We start from the raw sequence: 12162 nt of genomic DNA on the forward strand, positions 1-12162 counted from the left end.
CATTATCCCCCTACTCTCCTTTCCTCCGTCTCTCTTCTCTTCCCTCTCTCCCATCTTCTTTCCTCCATCTTTCCTCTCCCTCCCTCAGTTTTTTTTCTAATATATCTCACCCAGTCTTTTACTACCAATTTATTATTATTTTTTCATCATTCCCCTTCTGTCTTCCTCATCTTCCCATCTCGTTTTTACTCTCCCTCCCCTGCCCCTCGTTTTCTTCCCCGTTTCCTCCTTGTCTCCACCTCCTTCTTTCTCTTTTTCCAATAATTTCCAGAAAAAAACGTTCGCTAAGTATTATATTCATAAACCGCTGTGATTTATATGATCAGTAAGTAATTTTAACTTTTACCAACGGGTTTCTGGGACTTAACTCCATTCTTTTATTATAGATACTGTCAGCGAAGATTTGGTTATGTTATCTGAGGGCTTTATCTAGTAGCCAAATGTACGCAAACGTAAGAATATGAAACAAAAGCGACCGAGACAGGACTCGAACCTGCAATATTCGGATCCGAAGTCCGACGCCTTATCCGTTAGGCCACACGGTCGGGTGTAAAGTGATATAAATGGACAAAGAAGAAAACTGGGGACCCTACCACGTACTCACTCCAAGAGCATCACAACATGAAAAAAAAACTACAATTAAGTATCATGCTGTGACCACGGCGGCTCAAACATGAACCTACCGTTAAAAGAAGAAGAAGAAAAGGCGTGTGCGTGTGTTTATATACACACACGCACGATCAGTCGATGCTGACTTTGGCTTTATTGACTCTGTCAGTGCCTGGGTAAAAGAATGTGAGGAGCAAGCTGATACCCATACAGCAGGCTCCCGCTCTCCACGTAGTTGATGGATCCAAAGGAACGGCAAAGATCGATACGCTTTGGCACCAACGGCATTGCAGGAGTTGCCAGAACGAGGTCGCAAGCGACAACGAACTGCCTCAGGGACTCCGGCTCCAGATTTTTGTTCAGGGTTGACTCCCGAAGACTTTCATCTCGCAGATGCCACATAGCAGTGAATTGTTTTGTATGGGGTGAACTTCAAGGCAGCAGTCGCGCTCCACTGTCGTACCTGCAATCTATGAATGTGTGCATGCATTGCAAAAGAGGAATTCAAATCATCGTTTTTAAATTACATGTTTTTACACAGTAAAGAAAAAAACAGAAAGCAACAATATCCAACACGTAAAGACAACCAGTCCTCACCAAACATGTTACAAATCACACACCCGAAGTGAACGGAAAAGACGGCAAAAGCTCTAATCACGTTATCATGGAAGCATGTGTGTGTGTGTGTGTGTGTGTGTGTGTGTGTGTGTGTGTGTGTGTGTGTGTGTGTGTGTGTGTGTGTGTGTGTGTATTTTTTTTTTTTTTTTCAGAGATTATTACCATTTGAGGTTATCCTTAAAGACCATATAGATAATTAACATATTTCATTCGCACTTACAATCACAGCACAACTTCTGGGTTGAGATTAGATGTTTGGTTTCAACGATATGCTGAATGTTATGACCATGTCTCAATTTCTCTTACAATAGTACTTTTAACTTGTTTTTTCTTTCTTTTCTTTGTGTTGTTTTACCTTGTGTAGGGAAAGAATTATATATTCTTGATATATGAATATATTTCAAAGGCAGGACTTTTTTTTTTTTTTTTTTTTTTTGGGGGGGGGGGGGTGGTTGGTTGCTTAATGATAAATAGATAATGTTTCATAAGTTAACGCATTTTCTAAATTTCATGTTTGATTATGATCAAATATTATTAATAATTGACAATGAAAGATGATATATTGATGAGAGATGACAAATCATTGACAAGGAAAGATAACTTCCTTTGATAAGTTTATTACAAGAAAGTATTGCATAATAGTATTACATAATCAGTAATGACAGAATGATAAATACTTGAACGCAATTACACATTTGATGTATATAATGATCCAGCAATATATACAAACACAGTCACAGTGTTATGAGTAGATTGGAAATAGAGACGTTTCTCTTTCTCTCCCCCACTTTCTTTTTCTTCAATTTTCTCTCTCATTTAAATAATCTATTTTCGTATACAAATAAAGGTTATTTTGGATAAGTCACTCCTTTCTGTAATTCGAGAATCCCAGTTCTCTTTTCCATCCTTCTCTGTTTGTTGTTGTTTTTTTGTTTGTTTGTTTTTGTTTTTTATTCTTTAAATTCTTTTCACATTATTAGCATACGATTATCTAAAAATGGTTAATCATGTATAGTGTTAGTAGTCTACCTGTAATACCATAGAACCCAAGTAATATCAACAAACTGACAAGAATTATGTTAATATACAGGGCAGGATATGAATCATGGCTCCCATTTTTGCGTTAGTACTTTCTTTTTCCTTTCGTTAATGCTTTACTTCCTTTGCCATTTCACAGTAAAACCTGGAGGACGTTCACGCAAGGAATATAATCATGCTAGTCCTTTTTATGAAATTATTATTTAAGGAGCTTACAAGGCTTTTCTGCTCTCTCTCTCTCTCTCTCTCTCTCTCTCTCTCTCTCTCTCTCTCACCGTCTCGCCCTCCCCCCGTCTCTCTGTCTCTCTGGCGTCTGACCAGGTGATTTCAGTTCAATTATACAGCTTTAAATTGTCGCACTTCATAGAATTAGCATATCTGTGTCAAAAATGTATCAGACATAAATACACGCAGATATTCATCGTTTATATGATGATGCAACAGATGCTTAGGTTAAATAGACCGCTAATTTCATCTTTAGTGCAGTTCGTCTGAATGGAGGAATGGTTAACGTCGGGATCTAGTAATCCTAAAGACCCGCGTTCGAGACCGTTCCATGCCAAGTGTGGAATCACACGTAGGCCCATTTTTGGGTGGGATATTTTTCTTTGTTGTTTTAATTGTATTCATTTCATCCTTTGGTTTTTGCTGATATCAAATATAAAGGAAATTCAACATGAACAGTGAAACCTGAAATGTTAATTAGAAACAAATATGCCAATTCGGATAATCCAGTAATTTCTTTGATTAACTGACAAACAACTGAGCTTATATATATATATATATATATATATATATATATATATATATATATATATATATATATATATATATATATATATATATATATATATATAGTGCAGTTTATCTTTTATTATGATAAATTTAATCACGCTTTACAACCTTAAAATTTCTTAATGGAAACGGCAGCAGGAATAATACTTTTGAGAGTTTCACCAACTTTTCTTTTTTCTTTGCAATTCATCTGCATTTATTGCTACTTTATCAAGTCCATATTTAAAAGGTAAGATACAAACACGTACGAGGTGCATTTTTAGATAATTATGATGTGAGAGATTAGCTTAAATCTGCCATTAATTCATTATTTGTTTTGAAATACAAATAAATGTCTACCTAGAGACGTTACCTATATTTTCAACATTAACCTTGAGATTGAACGTGATTGAATATTGTTCTGTGGATTTTTTTTTTTTTTTTTTTATCTTGTTTCTGCCGAAAGGAATTATAAAGGATTTTTTTTTTTTTACGGTAGGTTCCTGTCTGAGCCGCCGTGGTCACAGCATGATACTTAATTGTAGTTTTCATGTTGTGATGCTCTTGGAGTGAGTACGTGGTAGGGTCCCCAGTTCCTTTCCACGGAGAGTGCCGGTGTTACCTTTTCTAGGTAATCATTTTCTCGATATTCTCGTCTGCTTCTTGCATAAAGTTATCGTCGTCTCTTAGTATGAAATTCACATTACGTGTATCCTCACAGCCACTGCTCCCAACGACAGCCTACACCGACAGACATCCTATTACGGTGTAGGGAATCGCACGACCAAAGGGGTATAAACAAAGTAACTAGAATCAGTCGATGCTGACTTTGGCTTTATTGACTCTGTCAGTGCCTGGGTGAAAGAATGTGAGGAGCAAGCTGATACCCATACAGCAGGCTCCCGCTCTCCACGTAGTTGATGGATCCAAAGGAACGGCAAAGATCGATACGCTTTGGCACCAACGGCATTGCAGGAGTTGCCAGAACGACAACGAACTGCCTCAGGGACTCCGGCTCCAGATTTTTGTTCAGGGTTGACTCCCGAAGACTTTCATCTCGCAGATGCCACATGGCAGTGAATTGTTTTGTATGGGGTGAACTTCAAGGCAGCAGTCGCGCTCCACTGTCGTACCTGCAATCTATGAATGTGTGCATGCATTGTTAAAGAGGAATTCAAATCATCGTTTTTAAATTATATGTTTTTACACAGTAAAGAAAAAAACAGAAAGCAACAATATCCAACACGTAAAGACAACCACTCCTCACCAAACATGTTACAAATCACACACCCAAAGTGAACGGAAAAGACGGCAAAAGCTCTAATCACGCTATCATGGAAGCATGTGTGTGTGTGTGTGTGTGTGTGTGTGTGTGTGTGTGTGTGTGTGTGTTTGTATTTTTTTTTTTTTTTCAGAGATTATTACCATTTGAGGTTATCCTTAAAGACCATATAGATAATTAACATATTTCATTCGCACTTACAATCACAGCACAACTTCTGGGTTGAGATTAGATGTTTGGTTTCAACGATATGCTGAATGTTATGACCATGTCTCAATTTCTCTTACAATAGTACTTTTAACTTGTTTTTTCTTTCTTTTCTTTGTGTTGTTTTACCTTGTGTAGGGAAAGAATTATACATTCTTGATATATGAATATATTTCAAAGGCAGGACTTTTTTTTTTCTTCTTTTTTTTTTTTTTTTTTTTTTTTGGGGGGGGGGGTTGGTTGCTTAATGATAAATAGATAATTTTTAATAAGTTAATGCATTTTCTAAATTTCATGTTTGATTATGATCAAATATTATTAATAACTGACAATGAAAGATGATATATTGATGAGAGATGACAAATCATTGACAAGGAAAGATAACTTCCTTTGATAAGTTTATTACAAGAAAGTATTGCATAATAGTATTACATAATCAGTAATGAAAGAATGATAAATACTTGAACGCAATTACACATTTGGTGTATATAATGATCCAGCAATATATACAAACACAGTCACAGTGTTATGAGTAGATTGGAAATAGAGACGTTTCTCTTTCTCTCCCCCACTTCTTTTTCTTCAATTTTCTCACTCATTTAAATAATCTATTTTCGTATACAAATAAAGGTTATTTTGGATAAGTCACTCCTTTCTGTAATTCGAGAATCCCAGTTCTCTTTTCCATCCTTCTCTGTTTGTTGTTGTTTTTTTGTTTGTTTGTTTTTGTTTTTTATTCTTTAAATTCTTTTCACATTATTAGCATACGATTATCTAAAAATGGTTAATCATGTATAGTGTTAGTAGTCTACCTGTAATACCACAGAACCCAAGTAATATCAACAAACTGACAAGAATTATGTTAATATACAGGGCAGGATATGAATCATGGCTCCCATTTTTGCGTTAGTACTTTCTTTTTCCTTTCGTTAATGCTTTACCCCCTTTGCCATTTCACAGTAAAACCTGGAGGACGCTCACGCAAGGAATATAATCATGCTAGTCCTTTTTATGAAATTATTATTTAAGGAGCTTACAAGGCTTTTCTGCTCTCTCTCTCTCTCTCTCTCTCTCTCTCTCTCTCTCTCTCTCTCTCTCTCTCTCTCTCTCTCTCTCTCTCTCTCACCGCCTCGCCCTCCCCCCGTCTCTCTGTCTCTCTGGCGTCTGACCAGGTGATTTCAGTTCAATTATACAGCTTTAAATTGTCGCACTTCATAGAATTAGCATATCTGTGTCAAAAATGTATCAGACATAAATACACGCAGATATTCATCGTTTATATGATGATGCAACAGATGCTTAGGTTAAATAGACCGCTAATTTCAACTTTAGTGCAGTTCGTCTGAATGGAGGAATGGTTAACGTCGGGATCTAGTAATCCTAAAGACCCGCGTTCGAGACCGTTCCATGCCAAGTGTGGAATCACACGTAGGCCCATTTTTGGGTGGGATATTTTTCTTTGTTGTTTTAATTGTATTCATTTCATCCTTTGGTTTTTGCTGATATCAAATATAAAGGAAATTCAACATGAACAGTGAAACCTGAAATGTTAATTTGAAACAAATATGCCAATTCGGATAGTCCAGTAATTTCTTTGATTAACTGACAAACAACTGAGCATATATATATATATATATATATATATATATATATATATATATATATATATATATATATATATATATATATATATATAGTGCAGTTTATCTTTTATTATGATAAATTTAATCACCGCTTTACAACCTTAAAATTTCTTAATGGAAACGGCAGCAGGAATAATACTTTTGAGAGTTTCAACAACTTTTCTTTTTTCTTTGCAATTCATTTGCATTTATTGCTACTTTATCAAGTCCATATTTAAAAGGTAAGATACAAACACGTACGAGGTGCATTTTTAGATAATTATGATGTGAGAGATTAGCTTAAATCTGCCATTAATTCATTATTTGTTTTGAAATACAAATAAATGTCTACCTAGAGACGTTACCTACATTAACCTTGAGATTGAACGTGATTGAATACTGTTCTGTGGATTTTTTTTTTTTTTCATTTCATCTTGTTTCTGCCGAAAGGAATTATAAAGGATTTTTTTTTTTTTTTACGGTAGGTTCCTGTCTGAGCCGCCGTGGTCACAGCATGATACTTAATTGTAGTTTTCATGTTGTGATGCTCTTGGAGTGAGTACGTGGTAGAGTCCCCAGTTCCTTTCCACGGAGAGTGCCGGTGTTACCTTTTCTAGGTAATCATTTTCTCGATATTCTCGTCTGCTTCTTGCATAAAGTTATCGTCGTCTCTTAGTATGAAATTCGCATTACGTGTATCCTCACAGCCACTGCTCCCAACGACAGCCTACACCGACAGACATCCTATTACGGTGTAGGGAATCGCACGACCAAAGGGGTATAAACAAAGTAACTAGAATTTCTTCTTCATTCACGGAGCCAGCAATCGAGGAGGAGGAATAACTCCATAAAGGAAATACTGAAATATATAACAAATGTGTAAATTCAGATACTCCAGATGATAAGTTTCACGAATGACACACACATCTGTATGTATATATATATATATATATATATATATATATATATATATATATATATATATATATATATATATATATATATATAAATCTCCTGAGACAGATAATAAATCACTATATCGATATAAATTTTATAGATGGTGATTACAAAAATCCTCAACTATGGAAAGAGAGGAAAGGGAAGGCCATAATTACCGTATACCTTATAGTGGAAGGTTAATTCAAGGGAATTTAATATCAAAAGTCAAGTATATAAAGTGATGTCTCCAGCTGTGACTTGTTAATCGTGGCAGAGCTTGGAATTACGTTATAACCTGTTAATAGGGAATCCTGATATACAGTATGCATATATACATATATTTCAATATATCAATACACCAATATATATATATATATATATATATATATATATAATATATATATATATGTGTGTGTGGTGTGTGTGTGTGTGTGTGTGTGTCTGTATGTATGTATGTATGTATGTAAGTATGTATTCAGACACACACACATCTATCTATCTATATGTATATTACGCTTATTACAGCTCACACACACACACACACACACACACACACACACACACACACACACACACACACACACACACACACACACACACACACACATGTACGCAGACACGCACTCACGCACAAAAACACACATTCAAACACAACTGAGTGTGTGTGCACGTGTATACTCGCATGTAGATAGTGTTAGCTATGGAGCAGCCATGAGCTCGCATGACGGAGCTGGTTGACTCAAGCACCTGTCAGTTGACTTGTAGCCAAATGGTAAATTTTTTATATGGCAGAGAGAATGATATTTGCATACAATACAACGATTTCCCAGTTCCTTGAATTTTCGTGGAAAGTTTTTTTTTTTTTTTTTTTAATGCTACCTACTAACATCGATACTGCAGTTATTGGAAACACTACTGTTTTGTAATCAAAATACTAATAACAACATTTTTAAACTCTGAAAATCAAGGAAAATGATAACAGATGAGATAGGTGGACTAGCAACTGACACTTTCGTGACTAAGAACTTGAAGAGTCACATGTGTGTAAACACAATTAATAAACTAAATTCACAACAGAGAAAGCGTTTGCATGTGAGAATAGTGGTAAACTATTCAAAGCTTGTCCCAGTAAAACGGACTGCTTATCTGCCAGTCATTATAAACATCCTAATTCCTGAGGTTGGGACAAATCGCCCGAGGGAAAGCAACAATCCTCTCTTCAACCATCCGCTCCAAAAGGCAGGGAAGTCATCAATTACGTGTTCATTAAGTGGTTACGGTGCCAAGGTGAGCCTATTTAGGTGGGTCTGTAGCAACATATCAAACTAGCAAATTGCTGCTGCTCACCCTCCCAAGCCATTATTAACCTTTTTTTTCGATGATTATAGTTTGTAGGGGAAGAGGACAATAGAAATCTGGCACTTTGCACTCAAAAGGGATCTTTACGATTAGAATCCATACACCAGTATCAATAAATAAAAACCTGAAACAAATGTTTTCCTCAGGAAGCTCATTAAGCAACGTAGGGTTGTTCTCAAGGAATTCTTGAAGGTCCACAGCCAGTTTTTTTCCAGATACATATGTCTCCATTTGCTAAATATAATCGATCTTCTCCACTTGGGGATCAGTGAGGCGTTCCTTGAACCAGAAGACTGGACCTAAATACCTGACAGACAGACCTCGCTCATAGAATAAGGAGCGTTGCTAAAGGTGCAGAGGTTAGTTTGTAAAAAGAAAGAAAGAAGAAAAAAAAAAAAAAAAAAAAAAAAAATATATATATATATATATATATATATATATATATATATATATATACATATATATATTGTTACGCCGGCCACCTCGTCTCTCGGCCACCAACACAAGGCAGGCTAGGCAGACGGCGTGCTATACACAGGGTCGTGAACACTGAACAGCTCCAAGAGGCACCGAGCACCACGGCGTCCCAGAACACCAAGAGGGAAAACGCCAGGAGGCGAGGCAGGGCACGAAATAAACACAAAATGACAGTCTTTCCTTTATTTCCACAAGTTATTTACCCGTACACTTTTCTATAGGCACAATACAGGGGGGAAACCAGCATGTCACACAGCACAATACAGCTTATAACAAGGCAACACAAGGTTTATCTCAGGTCACAAGGGCACACACGAGGTCTTCACAGGAGCAGCACCCAACTCCGTCTCCTGGCTTGTTCCTCCGCTCCTCCGCTCACAGCCAGCTGCGTCATGTTTGCCCAGGTCCCTTCATGTTAACACATGCCCAGGTCATCCTTCTCATGTTAATACATGTTTCACACAGAGACAAAGACCCACTGGCGTAGCACTATCCCCCCCTATCAAGCAGACGACCCGTCTGCTCTGACATACCTAAACCTGAAACAAACTACAGAAAATTTAAATAAAATCAGTTCTCAGAAACACAAAAATCTTTCATCCAGCGCGGCTTTCTTCGCTCTCGCTGGGTCGCTCTGGAGGAGGTGTGGGCGGCGGTAGATTGGCAGTGCACCAGAGGGTATCTCCTGCCCCAAGACCTGGCTCATGGTCACCACTGACGTCTGTTGCATCGCCCTCACCGTCCAAATGCTCGTCCTCATCTCGGTCAGCATCTGCCACGTCCTCATCGCCGCTACTGGGACTAACGTCATCTTCTTTTTCATCATGGCCCCAGGAGTAGCTTCCTGGCCCATGGTAACGCCACAGCCGGTGCGCCAAGTCCTCGAGGAAGTCAGGCAACGGCCCCACACCAACCAACTCCTTGCTCCCCGACGACTCTTCTGGACGCTCCACTTCCTCACAAGTGCCCAGATTCACACCAGCTGGCACCTTCAGGTCCTTATTGGAGAAGTTAGCTACCAACACTGTAACTAACCCCTCCCTGGTCCAACAAGGCTCCGCCCAACCACTACGCCACCAGCCAGCTGCAGGTTTTGGATGGGCTCCACAAGGTCCTCTACTCCACGTATCACTCTTGACAGTCGACACCGGATTATAGACTCTGTCCTGGGGGCAAGGTGCAGTCGCTCAGCCGTAACTACCTCTGCACAGCCAACCTCTGGAAGCAAGGGCACATCTTCACCGTGCACCCTCACCAGCTTCCGTCCAAGGTCGACACACGCCTTACTTTGCGTCAGGTAGTCAAGGCCCAGCAACCAGTGCTCGTCCAGATCGGCCACATACACCGGCAGCCGCTGCACCGTGCTGCCCACGCCAATACGAGCCTCCACTGGCCCCTTGAGCTGCACACAATGCCCCGTGACACCACACAGTCTCTGTGGTGCATCTGGAAGTTGCATAGTGGCCAACATATCAGGCCGCACTAGGGTCTTCTCAGCCCCAGTGTCCACTGTCAGGCGGCATGGCTTCCCATCTATTGAGCCCTCCACCTGCATCGTGCTGGTTCGAAGGCAGTTTACCCAAGTCGGGGAACCGAGGACGGCTGGGTTTCGGCCCCCTTCTCCAGAGTTTTCCGCCTGTACCACTTCCTTAGCCTTAGGACATGCACTCGGATGCTGACCATACCTGCCACAGTCCTTGCAGCACTGCTGGAAGGCATCAGAATCCGTCTGGTTGAGAGGACGTGTTCTCCGCTCCCTCCGACACCGACTACGTCTGTGCCCTTCCTTCCTTACCGCAGCCCCAACACAAGCCTTGAAAAGTGCTCGGGCTCACCTTCCTCAATGCTATCTTCTCCACTTTAGCCTTCTGGCCCCAGAAGTCATGGCAGGGCTGAGCAGCTGGCCCTAGGCCACTGGTTGCCTTCAGGAAGGCCTCAAACTCCAAGGCCCTCGCCAGCGCCACCTGCAGGTCCTCAGGGTGTGCCTGCTTGACGTAGATTTGCAGCTGCTGGTCCTGCAAAGCGTCAACAAAGAAATCGCGGGCCAGGACCACGATCATCTCTTCCGCAGCCGCAGGGTACGACCTCCTTACCAGCGCCTCCACATCCTGTGCCAGCTGGAACAGTGCCTCGCCACGCTCACGAGTCCGCTTCTTCAAGCGGGCCCGATATACCTCGGCCTGGTGGTGGTGCCCGAAACGGCGTTTCAAAGCCTCCACCACGCTGGTGTAAGAGGCATGTTGGGATGGCGGCAGTTGCCCCAACACTTCCACTGCGGGGCCCCTTAGCGCTGTTACCAGCTGCAGGGCCTTCTCTTCCTGGCTCCAGCCCTGGGCAGATGCCAGCATTTCAAATTGGGCGACATATGCCTCCCAGGCCACCTTCCCGTCGTACTCAGCTGGCTTACGCTTCACAGAATGTCTGGAGGCCGAGGGGCTGCGGGGTGGAGAACGCGTGCCATGAACTAACAAGCCCGGGGGGGAGGAAGGGGGTGAGGGAGGCAACGAGGCGGGTTGACCAGGTCCGAGTTTGCCGCCACCTATACCCAAGGCAACGGTTCCAATGGGTCCCCAGCCTTCTGCAGCGACCACTGGCTGCGACACGACGCTGCGAGGCCCGGGGGTTTCCTGCCACAGACCCCAGGCAGACCCCAGTAAATCTGACACTCTGGCATCTGTTGCCAGAACCTCGTCTGCCTTCTCTGCTTGCAACGTTACTACCTCGTGACGCCGCCTTTCCTCCTTCACTTCCTCCCTCAGGCCCTGAACCTCGCCCTTCAGAGTCTGCACCTCCTCCATCAGTTCACTCTTCACGCTGTTGCAGGCCTTGTCGGTGTACTGCTGAGTTTCCATCTTCACAGATGCAAGATTGCTCTGTAGCACCTCAACAAGTTGGCAGAACTGTTCCTCTGCCTTCCTTGCCTGCATCTCGACGAGATGGTGCGCCTGCTCTTCTGCCCTCTGTGCCAGCTCTTCTGCCCTTTGTGCCTTTTCCTCCCTCATACCGGCCAGCATGGCAGTGATCAGGTCCATCTGGCTCGGCTTCACCTCACTCGTGCCTGCCTCAGTCATAGCCTCCTCTCCCTCATGGCTGCCGCCATCTTTGGAGAACATGATAAATCGGCGCTCTCACTGATCAAATATCACAAATCCCACTCCTGACACCAATTGTTACGCCGGCCACCTCGTCTCTCGGCCACCAACACAAGGCAGGCTAGGCAGACGGCGTGCTATACAC

The 12162-nt window shown here is 41.4% G+C and overlaps 1 non-coding gene across 1 annotated transcript; it reads right to left on the bottom strand.

Moving 5' to 3' along the window:
- Positions 1-472: 472 nt before the first annotated feature.
- Positions 473-545, bottom strand: Trnar-ucg. Its single transcript has one exon. It is a non-coding gene; the product is annotated as a tRNA-Arg (tRNA).
- Between the last annotated feature and the right edge of the window lie 11617 nt (positions 546-12162).

This window comes from Penaeus monodon, chromosome 14 (genome assembly GCF_015228065.2).
Source record: "Penaeus monodon isolate SGIC_2016 chromosome 14, NSTDA_Pmon_1, whole genome shotgun sequence".
NCBI lineage: Eukaryota > Metazoa > Arthropoda > Malacostraca > Decapoda > Penaeidae > Penaeus > Penaeus monodon.